Source organism: Eublepharis macularius, chromosome 14 (assembly GCF_028583425.1).
Source record: "Eublepharis macularius isolate TG4126 chromosome 14, MPM_Emac_v1.0, whole genome shotgun sequence".
Taxonomy (NCBI): Eukaryota; Metazoa; Chordata; class Lepidosauria; order Squamata; family Eublepharidae; genus Eublepharis; species Eublepharis macularius.
This window is the reverse complement of record NC_072803.1, coordinates 31,924,541-31,938,915: the sequence shown is the minus strand read 5'-3', so window position 1 is coordinate 31,938,915 and position 14,375 is coordinate 31,924,541. Positions and strand designations below refer to the sequence as shown.

The following is a 14,375-nucleotide window of genomic DNA, read 5'->3' as shown; positions in this document are numbered from 1 at the left end:
AAAGCTGCCTTTACTAAAGCTACCTCTACAGGGTCAGACCCCTTGTCTATCCAGGTCAGTACTGTCTACTCTGTCTGAAAGTGTCTCTCTAGGGTCTTTCACATCACCTACAACCTGGTCCTTTTAACTGGAGATGCAGGAATTGAACCTGGGACCTCCTGCTTGCAAAGAAGTTGCCCTATTATAGAGCTTTGGCCCCTCCACAAAGGGGCTTGTTATATATCACAACTCCTTTTAGCAGTGAATTCCATAAATTAATGTTGTCTTCTGGGGGGGAAGTACTTCCTTTTGGTAATCCTAAACTTATTACTGATCAGCTTCATTAGATAACCCAAGTTATAATGGGCAGAAGAAAGGGGAGGCAATTCTGTCCACTATCAACACTATTCATAAAATTCAATGGATTTTCCTGTTACACATTTATTGTATTGGTGATGGTAGAAAGTGCTGTCAAGTCATAGTTGACTTATGGTGACCCCTGCTGGGGTTTTCAAGCCAAGAGACTAAATAGTTCACCATTTCCTGCCTCTGCAGCCCTGCTCTTTGAGGAAGTCTCCCATCCAATTACTAACCAAGGCCAACCCTGCTTAGCTTTCCAGATCTGATAAAATCAGGCTTGCCTGGACTATCCAGGTCAGAACATTTATTGTGTTATGAGGTCATTTAACCTCTGGATACCTCTGACAGACCCTGACTCTTTCCAGCTCAACACTGCCAACTTTTCCAGGTCTCCGTGCCTCTTTCCTTAAAGGAAAGATACTTTAGCTTCTGCCTGCAGATAAAGTAGAACGTGGGGTTGCAAACAGAGGAAGGCAAACACATTTTTCCAGATGTAGAAAGAAAGTCATTTCAATCCTTGGCTTAGCATAACACAGTGCCATTAAAAATAAGAAGTAAGGCATCTCTGAAGGAGAGCATCAGCTATCATGCATGCAACCCAAATCAACATGCCAACACAAGGAACAGCAAAATGTGTGAGGGAAATTGGGTGGAGTGGGGGTGGGGGAAGAGACAGGACACATCCTACAGCCAAGTGATATATTATAAAGAGAGAGTGAAAAGGTGAAGTCCTTGAAACAAGATACGGGAAACCAAACCAGAATGCCCCGATCCCTTTTCTCCTCCTCCTCCTCCTCGTTTCTGGAATACTGCCTGCTCACGGCACATCCTTTTTGACATCCCAGCCCTTCCTTGCAAACATGCCTGCACAATCTTTCCAACTTGCACAGCCAAACAAAGACCAGCTCCTGCCAATGACAGGGTCAAGGTTTGTATCGGGCAGCCACACGGTGAAACAAAAATGGCTTGAACAAAGGTAATGTTCAGGTCAGAATGACCCTGCAAGTGATGGCAGCTGCCTCAGCTCCATCAGTCCCAGGCATACCCCCCCACCACCACCACATTATGATGCAGCCTCATATTTGCCATCCGCTCACATGTTCTCAAAGGCTGACGTCCCTTATGGCCACGTGGATGTGCACCCACTCACAGCCATCCAGCTCCTTCCCATCCCCATCCATATTCACTCAAAAACCATCCACAGATGCACTCATTTCCTTTAGATATTTCTGAGATGCACATGCAGAAACACATGCGCCTCTGCTCTCCACTGTGCATGCCTCCGTGTTTGCCCCCCTTACAGAAACCTCTGGTAGGAGAAATACCCCAATCCTTAGCATGCTACATGGAAGTAAGCGCCGATGATTCTTCTTTATGGATGTGAACCACAGCAGTACAGTAGACGGAGAGCTGGGCTTGGAGTGAGTTCAAATCTCTGCTCTTTGCCCTCTGTCTCTCTCTGCCTGACCTACTCCACAGGGTTGTTACGAGACGAAAACAAGATCATTTTATGAATGCTGCTCTGGGCTCCACAGAGGAAGGATTACAACTTTTATATCTAAGAATGGGGGGGGGGCCTTGCCCACTGCCAGTTCCATTTGCGTAAACAACTCATTCTTCTCCTTTCCATTCCACTGCAGAGGCCACCACTGGCACGGCCACCTGGTGCCATATTAGAAGCCTGGCCTGTTCCTCTGAAGCCAGGGGAGCCATAAATTTCTCTCTCCACTACATGGGAGCTGTTCCCATGACCCTGTTCCCGCTTTCCTGGTTTCCAGTAGTAGTAGTGCAGAAGAAGGGGGTGGTGTTGGCTGACTGGGGGCAAATCGCTGCCTGTTCCAGGACAGTGGCAAACAGCACTTCTGCTGCAATGGGTTTAGAAACAGCATGCCATCCATCCAAAGAGAGCCGTGCACAAATATCCACCTGGTATTTATTATTGATATTGTACTTTTCAAAAGCACGGTGCTTTACAGGGAACAAGGATGGGCTCCTGCTCTCTGAAGCTTACTGTATAAAAGTTGGCATCAGTGAGACAACGAAGGGAGGGATGAGGGAGATAAAGGCAATAACGAACAGGGGGAAATGTGTGATCATTCCCGTTACCCGTGCTCAGGCTCAGCTGCATGGGGTGTGTTGGGGAGGGGGGACCAGATATACTTTGGCATACATACTGTAGATGCATTTTTCACAAATGCTTGCCTTTTAAATTTTTCATTCAAGTGCATAAAAGGGTAGCTTAATCCTGAGAAAACAACCTGTGAAATAGGCCAAGATAAAAGAGAGTGACTTGCCGAAGAAAGGCCACCCAGTGAGTTTTTTTGTGATTGATCAGAGATTTGGATGGGAGGGGCTGTGGCTCAGTGGTAGAGCATCAGTTTTGCTTACAGAAGGCCCTGGGGTTCGCTCCCTGGCATCTCCATTTTAATAGGATCAGGTATCAAGTGATGTGTAAGTCCTCAGTTTGACACCCTAGAGAGCAGCTGCCAGTCAGAGCAGACAATAGTGACCTTGATAGAGATGAAGGGTCCGATTCAGTATAAAGCACCTTCCCATGTGTGTCTGTTGCCCAATTCTGATGGTGAAGGATGTTAAATGTTTCAGGCCATACTCCTTGACAGGAATCTAGATTAGATTACTGCAACATGCTCCGTACGGGGTTCTCTTTGAAGACAATTTGATCTAAAACAAAGCAGCAGAGATCTGGACTGCTGTCCTTCCCAGTGACAGCTATTACTCCTGTTGCCTACATATTTATGGGCCCAATTCTTTTAAACCTTTTAAAGCCCTTAAGGATTTTGGAGCAGGCTCCTATCCATAATGTGAGATCTGCTCTGTATACCTTCAGCGAGGCCAGTTACGTTGGCTGCCATTCTCAGCAGGGTGTTCTCAGGGATGTTACCCAGCTTAGGTCCCCTATCCAAGGAAGTTTACTATGCCCCCTGCCCTACTTCTAGAAACTCCTGAAATCTCTTGGTTGATCCCTTAAGTAATATTTTATTGTTTATGAGTTGTTCTATTGGTAGGCTTTGCTTTGATGATTTTTCCTATATGGATATTGACTGCAGCTTTTGAAGTATGTTGAGCTTTTTTTGTTGATGTTCTTATGCTGCTGAATTCTTACTTTTAATACTGATGTTTTATTCTTTGACAGCCATCTTGATGGCTGATTTAGTTAACTGAAAAAACATGATATAATTGTTCCTAAATAAACTTTACATATGTATTCCCTGCCTTTATGCCCTACACATGAGGCAGCATATGTAGGATTTCCAGGCAAACTCCCATCCAGGCTGTGCCTAAAGCTGAACTAGCTTAGCTTTAGAACAGTTGCTGCATCACATGTCTGGGGCAATTGGTTCTGTGATGGTACCATTGCAAACATGATGGTGAAAATAATACACTGCTCCACCCTGCAATCCTTTTTTTTTTGCATTCAAAAGTGGAGCCCGGGGCACTGCTGAATCCCCCCCTTGAAATCTCAGGCAGAGACCCCACTAGCATTTCACTCCTACATTGACTCCCTCTATTCAAATAAGCCTCTATAATATGAAATGTATGTAGATAGACCTATTCCATGCAGACTCGAATCTCCTGAAGCCAAAAGAGTATGCCCACACCCGTTCAGAACTTTGCGCGCACACACCCATGCACCTGCCCAAGATAAGTCAAGCATGTACATGCAGTCTCATGAATGCTCATTTAAATCTCAAGAGCTATACACAGCCACACTTTCACACCCACTTGCAATCACTGATTTGAAAGGACATATCATAGATTTTATGTGCAATCACAGTCATATACAGACACATACAGCCACTTCCACTCTTAGCTGCGCATGTACCTCCCCATGGCTGTGGGCATTTAGGAGGTCATAATACTGTACTTGCAAATCACATGAAACCACAAGACTATTCAAATGCACACTTGGGCATGCAAATCAGAGCCAACCTACATACTAGACAAATACCAGCATATCCAAGTAGAAATATGATTACTCAGATATGCAGCCTTATGTTTGGAGGAACTTTGTGGTATTCTAATTATGTTTATAACCAGACCAAACTGTTGGCATAAGGCAGGATGACAATTCAAACACATTATACATGTATCAGGTTCCAGTCAATGTACACACACTTTCAATCACACTGAAACTGCCTTTGTACAATAACCCTTCCCTGGATACACATTCTTGTTCCACACAGCATACCTGTCATGACTGTACACAGAAGAATTTGTGATCTCTATGACACACACTCTGTCTAGATACATCAGTGCATCTTCATGCTTTTGCCACTTCATCACCAACCACAAAATTCAACAAATCATCTCCTACCAAAATTCTGTCTGCACACACAGATGTCTCAATTAATCAAAATCACACATGAACATATGTGCAGTCATACAGCCACCCATTCATACATATACATGTGCCATCCTACTTAAAGACATCACGAATGTCCCCACACATTCCACCCCCGTCTCTCTCTCGCCCACCTCTTGCGACATGTTTTCTGCCACTCTTGAAAGAACCCAGATTAAGTTCTTGTCGTTTTTTCTGCTCGGAGGAATTGCAGAATGACAGGAAGGTCATTACCTTGTGGTTAGTGGAATTTAGGCTGACTGGTCCAGTTACCTTCATTAAGCAGATTCCAAAGTGAGGAGGAATCACTTCATAGAACCTCTGTCCTGCCCATCCGGCTCTGCCTTTGGACCGGATTCCTTCCACAAGTCCTACAGTGTCTGTTTTGGAATCGCTGTGCTGCAGCAAAGCCTGGCTCCTACACCACTGCCCCCACCACCACTCACACTAACCATTTTCCTCCAGCACAAATCTATCAATGCTCCTGAACAATCGTTTCCCCTCCAAACGTATTCTGCAAATAAGAAAATTACCTTGCTTGCCTAATCTAGAGGGGAGGCCCTTTTTTTGGTCCTCTTTTTCAAAAATAAACAGGAGTCTTGTGGCACCTTAAAGACGAACAAGATTTCATTCCTGCGTAAGGTTTTGTGGACTACAGGAGTCCACTTCTTTGGATGCAGTGAGGGGATCCACTCTAACCAAAAAAACCTGATTGTGGAATAAAACACTGTTAAAGTATCAGAATACTCATGTTTAGTGTGTGTGTGTTTTCCTAATCCAGCTAACTGAGGCATCATCTTCGGTCGTCTAAAATACAGAAATCCTAAAAAGGAACAGTGGTCAGGCGAAAGTGCTTGAAGATGGAGGGGAATTTGTCCTCTAAGAGGATACTGAGGAGATAAAGACATCCCTGTCAGAGAAGCCTTTTGAGAACTTACGAAGCAATTGAGCACAGCCTTTCCTCTCATCATTGTCTTCCCTCATTGCTGAAATTTAGATTGTAAGCTCCTTGGGACAGACAGCTCTTTATTTGGTGTGGGTGGGCTTTCCTCCCCTTCTCTCACTATATAACGTTTTGGTTCCCATATTGGCTGAGGGAGACTTCGCCTCTCCAACACATCTAATGTTATCAGAACTCTCAATAACACCTTGCCTTACCTGGCTCCGCAGGAGACCCCGGCCCTCTGTGAAGTTAACGTGGTTGCGGTTGCCTTGGGAGCGCGCCTCGATTCAGGAGCTGACTAAAACCGGGCGAGAGTAGCGCTTGCCAAGAAGCGCGTTCCCGGAGCAGAAACTTGGCGGCAGAAGCAGTCTCTCCGGCTAGATCCTGCAGCTGCTTCCCATGCCAGAGAGAGAGAGAGAGAGAGAGAGAGAGAGAGAAGCCACCCTCAAACACACATAACCAACCCTGTCCCTTGATGGGCCGTCGCTGCCTCTCTGCCTCTGGCTCTCGTGAATACTGCAAAACAGCAGCCACCCCAAGGAGGCGGGAGAGGGAGGGTGGAAAAAAACACAGAAAGCAGAGCAGCATGCAAGGGGAGGGGAAGAAAGCCGGATCCTCGTAGCCAATCGGCTCAGAGGCTGCAAAGCGTCGGGCGATGCGCAAAGAAGCACCGCGTCTGGGCTGTGCGTGGCTGATTGTCCCGCATCATGCGCTCGAGGCGCCCAGGATGCCCCTGGCGGGGGAACGGGCAGAGAGAGACGCCGGCCGGGCGTCGCAGAGGCGGCCGGAGGGCGGGTCTCCGCAGCAGCCCAGCGAACGCGTGCCTCTCCCACTTGCTCAGGCAAAAGTCATTAGACGCCGCTTGAGGAGGTCAGGCTGCTGAGATCCCCCGGGGTGGCTCTGGCTCGACTGCAGCTGCTCTCAGCCTTCCTGGGGGCTTCTCCTGGCTTGTTTTCTTATCAAGCAGTCAGCCGTTTAGGACGCTTCCGTGTCTTCCTTGGTTAGACTCGCAACCCAACAAAACAAGAAAAAAACAGCTCTTTTCACACCTGAGAGCTTGGAGCTATTTCTGGAGAGACGATGGATTTTGTTCTGAATTCGGCTTGTCATACTGTGTTTAAAACCCCGGTCGAGAGAAATACACCTTCCATTTTCTAACTTCCAGAACAGAGTCCTGAAGTGGTTGGTGTTCAGAATATGCATTATGGCCCTAACGGAGCACAGAGACTTAAGTCCACTGAAATCAGTGGATTCATCTGTGCCTATAACTCTGTGTTGGATAGTGTTCTCAATTTTCTTACATGCTCCATCTTGGAGCAACAATGGCCAAATCCACACGTCTCAAGTTTGTCGCTTTTTTCCCACCCATTATTCGCTTCTCAGAGGGCTGTTCACATACTTTTACCTCAATCCCGCCATTCTCTCGCATCTTTCATATTGCGCCTCAGACGAATTTGTCATGCGTTCAAACACTTCTCTTGCGTGGTTCTTACCATGGATGTGGACAAATAGAAGCATTTCACAAGGAGACCGCCCCCTTCAAACCACCCCACTTCTGTGTTTGCAGCCTTTGCACAAGAGAAGTGTTTGAACGCATGACAAATTCATCTGAGGCGCAACGCAAAAGACGCGAGAGAATGGCGGGATTGAGGTAAAAGTATGTGAACAGCCCTCTGAGAAGCGAATAATGGACGGGGGGGGGGGGGAAGCGGCAAACTTGAGATGTGGGGATTTGGCCAATATATTCGACCAAAGCAGCAATGGGGAGATTAAAAGGTATGTTCTTTAATGCAAAAGGGCAGCTGCTCTGACATTTGCACTAAAAACCTGCATTGGGTAGAAGGCATATTTGTGGCCTACTTTCTTTGTCCCATCAACAGTGTTCACTAGACAGTTGCCAAACTGGCACTCTTCGGGAAACTTGTGAAAAGATCTAAAAGACTCCAGTGTGGCAGGAAGGAGAAAGCAAATCAGTGAAAAGCAATTGAATGTATCTGTGTAGCTGTTAGCACAGGAAAGGTAGAGTGCAGGATCGTGTCTAGTGGCCCCAACCTCCCAACTTTTGTCCATATCTGTGAACAGAAACTGTTCTGCAGAGATACATGTGTGAACGGTCTTGAAAAAAAAACACATGGCATTTACAGTCCCAGTTCGGCTCCTCTGGAGATTCGACGCAGCAGCTGCACAGTGCTACCAGTTGTGAGAGAAGATACAGATCTAACATCAAATACAGCAACATCCAGAAACTAGTGGGAGAATGCTTCAGTCTCCTAGGACACTCCGCTACTGATCTGCAACTCACCAAGGAACTTCAAAGGGTTAGCCTCCAGTATGAATTTACTGAACTGTAAATTTGATCCTGTTCAGTTCAGGCTTAATTGAATGCGTGGGTTTCTTTTCCACTATACGTGCTAAATTAGCTAGAAAGAGAAGGATTATGAATGGGTCACTGTACTTGTATGCATCTGGACTTTCCATAGAAATATCACTGACCTGCTGTACTTCTTGCATTCCTTAGTTCCACTGTTTACATTTGTGTGTGTATAGTCCACAACAGCTTATGCCACCATAACTTTTTAAGATATTGTTTGAATTTTGCTGCAATGAACTGTTCTGGACGGCTCCGGTTAGACCTGATTAAGATATAACTGTGCTCTTAAAGAAGCCCTAGGTGTCTAGTTAGCTTTCAGTCAACAAGAGTCAACAATCAGTCAACAATCAGCGGGTAGTGGAGAATACAGCAAGCTTGGAGTCAGGCATTGGTCCATCTTGTCCCTTTCCCACAAACTTCTCAGTCCAGTTGCCAGAAAAGTCTTTAATCAGTCTTTCCAAAGGTAGATACGGTGACTCTGTGTTGACTCCCCCCCCCCCCGCCCAGGGAGTTTCCTCCTCTGGATGTGGCCATCCCCACCATCTATGCCGCCATTCTTTCTACTCCTGCCATGGTCTCCACCAGAGTGGCTGGTTTGCCTTCCAGGCTTCCCTGGTTACAATCAAAGATAGCGATTTAAAGTTTTTTATATATTTGATTCTCTGTTCGCCCTCAACCAATACACCCCATCTTTGAACTATATCTTCACTTCTATATTTGGCTGGACATTCTTGCTATTTTCAGATGCTCTTCACACCTGGCCCAGGCACATATCATACCTATTTATATTAATTATATTATTTCTAATTTATCAGAGGTCATACTAGTCTTGTGTAGTGGTTAAGAGCGGCAGGACTCTAATCTGGAGAGCTGGGTTTGATCCCACACTCCTCCACTTGAAGCCAGCTGAGTAACCTTGGATCAGTCACAGCTCTTCCAGAGCTCTCTCAGCCTCACCCACCTCACAGGGTGATTGTCGTGAGGATAATAACATACTTTGTAAACCACTTTGAGTGGGCATTAAGTTGTCCTGAAGGGCAGTATATGTTATTTGTTCTTTACCCCTCTCCAAGGCTGTTCTCTTTTGAGTCGTGGACTCTCCATTTCACGTGTTCAACTGAGAGACCAAGCCAGCCTTGTTTCTGCCTGCAAAAGCATCCCCCATGATTTTTAGTCAAGACTTGCAACTGCTCCCTATATTCCAGGCCATATTCGTGACAGGACTGACATGATTACCCCTCTAGGATGTGTTACCCTTTGTCATATTGACTGAAAAATTCAAGTTGTGTACAAACATTGGTCTGGGAAGCAGTTTACACTCTCCCCTGGTAACCGCTTCTACCTCCAGGGAAGAATCCTACCTCGCACTTCAGCAACCCGGGAGCTAGAAGTACATCATCTACATGCATGACTCAGTTCTGTATCAAGCCTTGGAACTGGTTTACAAGTTACCTAGAACTGCTTTTTCAAAGGGTTGCCAACCTCCAGGTGGGGCTTGGAGCTCTCCCAGAATTACAGCTGATCACCAAATGACAGTTTCCCTGGAGAAAATAGCTGCTTTGGAAGATGGACTGTATGGCATTATACCCTGCTGAGGTCCTTTCCCAAATCTCTCCCTCCCCAGGCTCTACCCCCAAATCTCCAGGAACTTCCCAACCTAGAGTTGGCACCATATTCATAGAAATAGAATATTTGTATGTCTGGCTTAATTTAGCTGCAGAAGCAATCAGGATTTCCAGCCTATAATTTGGAATGTCAGAGATCATGAATGCTGTTGGGGCCAAGATCTGTGAAACAGGCACTCACGTGTTATGCTGTTTGAGAGGAAGGGCAAGTCCTGGGTATGACTGGTGGTGGTATGTGGCTCACTAGCAGAGCACCTGCCTTGCATACTGATGCTCCCAGATTCAGTTAAAGGATCTTGGGTATGAGGTCTAGGCAAGAACCCTTTTGGGCCTGAGCATCTGGCAGATAACCTGTGTGGAAATGGCCAGTGGTGCTGGGGGAAGAGTTAACACACACACATTTTTGCCAAATGAAAAATCCTTTTCTGGATTCTTTAAAAGTATTGTAGAGCAAAAAAGATGGGATTTCTAACTGGAGAAACAGTGCAGGAGAGAAGAGTTAGCCTCCCCTTTCACTGCTGTCATAGCCCTGATCTACACAGGCTTCTTTGGGAACAAAATCACACATCTAAGACTTTCAATGTCTCCTGTAATTTGGCCTTTTGTCATCTTCAACTGAGTAGCCTAATCTTTGAAACAAACAAACATATGTAAGAAACACAGGGCAGCCTGTTTCTGTAGGCACTTTTGGAGATGCCAAACAATAGGGAAGCAGCAGGTGTGTAGTGCTGAAATCACCCTACACTTGCCAATTTCCTCCTGCACCCCACCCCAGTCTGATTTATGCTTCTAGAATCCAGGGTGGCCGTGGAGGAAATAGTCCTAAACTTGTAACCTTCATCGCTGTAGAGCTGAGAAGGCACTCGTTTTGCTTTTGAAAATATCATGTAGCGAAAGCAACCACCAGTACAAGCTTCTGTGCATACTGATTGCTCGTCTGTGACCATCTCTTCAGCTTCTTTTGTTAAGCTGAATCTCAGCCTGAACATTGGACAATTCCATGGTTCTTGGTCATGTCAGCCGACAGAAATACAGGCAGCGTCATTCATATGAATGCCACTGGCCTGTTGCACAGAACCCTTCATTTTTAATTTATTCCAAACTGTTCCCAGTGCTTAATTCTTCTTTTAAAAATGTGGCTCTGATTCTGACTGCTAATACCAAATAGGTGGTGGGTGGCTGCAGTTTCCCAGGTGATGGAAAAGGCACTCTGCAGATTTTCAGAGACCTTTTTGTTTTTTTTTAGTATTATCTCACATGATCTAGAACTGAGCCCAGGCATTAAAAATAGGCTCCAAGGCTTTGCCCAAGTGCACCTGGTCATAAATTAATCCTTGTCTCACAAGGAGTGTGGAGAGGTTACTTTTTTTTCTCCCTATCACAGCAACAAAAGCACTGCTGTTACTAGTCCATAGAGCCTGCTCAGAGAGGTAAATTAAATCTGCTGTGTCTCTTTTCTTCACAGTTGAGCAATTTCACCTTCTCAATTACCTGAACAGCTGGAAAGACAGATGAGATCTCAGGTTCCCTCCCTCCCCTCCACCTTCACTGGTCTATATTCTTTTCTGCAGCCATGCATTCCTGCACTCTACAAGCCTGTTTCGTTGCTTATGGACTTTAGGCTGAACTCTACATCCTGCTTACTCTAGAGCAGTTTCATTAACATCTTTTCTAAAGTACATGGATGGCTGATGTAAAGCCAATTAAACCCGTCACCTAGCTGTCAGGCAGGCAGCCATTTAAGAGAAATATCACTGCTGATACCTCTTTCTTTTCCAAGCTGACAGCTAGAATACTACAGTATGACTCTGCCAAACAGTAGTTTATTTGCCCTGGGCCTTGGCCTTCTTAGCCACTGACTGCGAAGTCCATGGCACTATTGGAAATTGGGTTGCCCTGTAATCACACATGAGTAAAAGTGTCTGTTTGTAATTGTAAGAGACTGTGTGCATCTATGCAATACTGTCCATTCAAGTAATGGAATTCTTCAGTTATTATGTTATTTATGGTGCAGTCATAGGCACGTCTATTCAGATGCCTCATTTTGTTTACTGGACATTCTGAAATAAATATGCATTGGGTTGGACTGCAGTCTCAATTTTTCACGAAAGCTGTATCCTCAAACCATTTGCTCAGGAGCAAAAAAAGTCAAGGAAATTAGGTGCTGGTGTAATCCCCTAGAACTAGTTTAGCCCAGTAGTGGCAGAATCAGGAATGGAGGTTGGCAGCAGAGGGAGAGTCTAATTGCTGGGAAGCTTGATAAGATGTTCTGGCTCTTATCACCTTGTATAAAGTAATTTGAAAATGATGTATATGGAATGCTAATTAGTAAGGGGGGGAGAATAAATGCAATATTACTAGTATTGCTGTAATTACACACTGTTATTGCAGGGCTATTGTTTTTCAAACTGCAGATTGTCATCTGGTTATTGTGTTGTCCAATGTGTGGGAACTGAATTTGTTTTGAAATAGGAGTGAATTAGAAGATTCCAGCACCTTGGTGGACTTAAGATGTTGGACTTGACTGGCAACAAAGTTTTTGCAAGTGAGAACATGTTATTTCATAGAACTCAGAGACTATCTGTTGCAAGTTTATTTTCAGTTATACCTGTGTTAGCTATATAAACGTTTGCTGAGTTGCTCTGTATGACAAAGCCTTTGGAGTTAAAGAAATTTTATTTTAAATTAATTTGCATTGAAAGATAACTGAAGTAGTGGATGATTGTAGAGATATGATTTAGATGATTGTATGATGTAGTTGTATGATGTAATAGCCCCATGGTGCAGAGTGGTAAGATGCAGTACTGCAGCCCAAGCTCTGCTCACAACCTGAGTTTAATCCTGGGGGAAGCTGGGTTCAGATAGCCAGGCTCAGCCTTCCATCCTTCCGAGGTTGGTAAAATGAGTACCCAGTTTCCTGGGGGTAAAATATAGATGACTGGGGAAGGCAACGGCAAACCACCCCGTAACAAAAAGTCTGCCAAGAAAACATTGTGATGCGACATCCCCCACCATGGGTCAGTAATGACTCGGTGCTTGCACAGGGGACTACCTTTACCTTATGATACAGTTCACGTTTTATGTATTTATGTCCGAGGTTATTATTTGAAATAAATTTTTAAAACCCTTAAAAAGTCCTGCTGGATTCAATGGGAATTCTTCCCAAACAAGCACATCCAAGATGGCAGTCTAAAAGTTTTTATAGCATTTCAGTGACTGAGGACTGCACCTAGGTAGTCTTCAGGAATAATTCACTAGTTCTCCTAGTGCAAGTTCCAAGAAATGAAAAGGGTTTATACAGCTTCCCTTCCATGTGGATTTTACTTTTGTGGTGTGGCTCTATACTTGAACGTCCCCTTGAAAGTAAGTCCCACTCAGTTGAATGAGATTTACTCCTGAGAAATGTCCCTTTCTGCTATTTTTCTGTCTCCAGATACGTTCTGTATGTTGCTGCTACCTGCCCTGATCCTTTGGCATAAGACTGAAACTATAAATAAATCCCATTGCATCATTATTTCCATGATGTCAGTTGTTTCACTGCATAATTCCCGAACTGAATAATGGGGCCAGATTGTTTATGAGATAGGCTGTTGCTACTGAGGAACTACTTCCAAAAATAACCTTTATTTTTTGTGTTAAACAAAAGATCAGGGAACCAAGGTGGCCATGCTGGCAACAAATATCTACATGCTTCAGGTTCTGCCAAGGCCATAGCATAGCAGAAGGTCCACTGCCGACTAAAGACAGGTGGCCCATGTTCTTCCACCATGAATGAGAGACCATCCAAGATGCCGCTGCAGTGTCTTATAGATCTGTGGCGCAATCTGTTATTTACTGCTGGGAGGAGTGGAGTGTGACACTTTTGTGCTCTTTTTAGACTTGCTGGAGCCAAAAGAGAAGCAATGGTGCTTTGTGTGTGCAGGCAGACACGAACACAAGGAAGTGGTATGCTAAGTAGGATAGTCCCACAGTATATGAAAATGGCCCTATAATGTGGTTTAATGGTTATGATGTTGAACTAGAACTAAGGAGCCATATATAGAAATCCATACTCGGCCATGACGTTGAGTGACCTTGGCTACTTAGTACATCTCTCAGCTTGACCTACTGGAGGACAACATGGTGGCGAACTATGTGTGCCATTCCGAGCCCCTCAGAAAAACAGTAGGGTAAATATAAATAAATTAATTTTGCCATAAAGACAATTTTCCCAACAACCTATTTTTTAAATTAATTTTTTAAAATTCTGTAATTTTTTAACTCATAAATGTATTAAATTACAAAACACAAACAAACCCCCACACAACCACTTTCTGTATTATCATAAGACTAACATCAAGGAGTTTGAATCTACTTTTTTTTTAATCAGTTGGGGTTTTTTTTAAGTTCACCATTAATTCTTAAAAGCACTTAAGCACCACTGAATAGACCACAGCAGACCTGCTTAAGATTGTTAAGGATCCCATTTGAAATAGCAAACAGCTTCCAGTTCCTGCTTGTGGATGAGAGCTACTAGAGTTTTTGACAAACTGGGGGGATAATTTGTTTTATTTTACCGCATTCCCAGAACAACTTACTGTGGGCTGGTCCACTTGAAACTCCTGTTTCGCGCTTTAACACTGTTTCAAAACAGTGGCATAGTGTTGGGTATGGCTTAAAGAGGAAAGTGTTTACAGTACACTTAGTGCTCCAACATCCTCCTACCTCATCTGGTTGGGGTGGGGCTTAGAGCAG

At 44.6% G+C, this 14,375-nt stretch overlaps 1 protein-coding gene across 1 annotated transcript in view; it reads right to left on the bottom strand.

Annotated features, from left to right (window-relative positions):
* The window catches only part of PHYHIP (phytanoyl-CoA 2-hydroxylase interacting protein), a 54,031-nt gene extending 47,941 nt beyond the window's left edge, over positions 1–6,090 (bottom strand). The window contains exon 1 of the mRNA XM_054998090.1: positions 5,861–6,090. The gene's annotated coding sequence lies outside the window, so the exon portion shown is untranslated. The remainder of the gene's footprint in view (positions 1–5,860) is intronic.
* Positions 6,091–14,375: the final 8,285 nt, after the last annotated feature.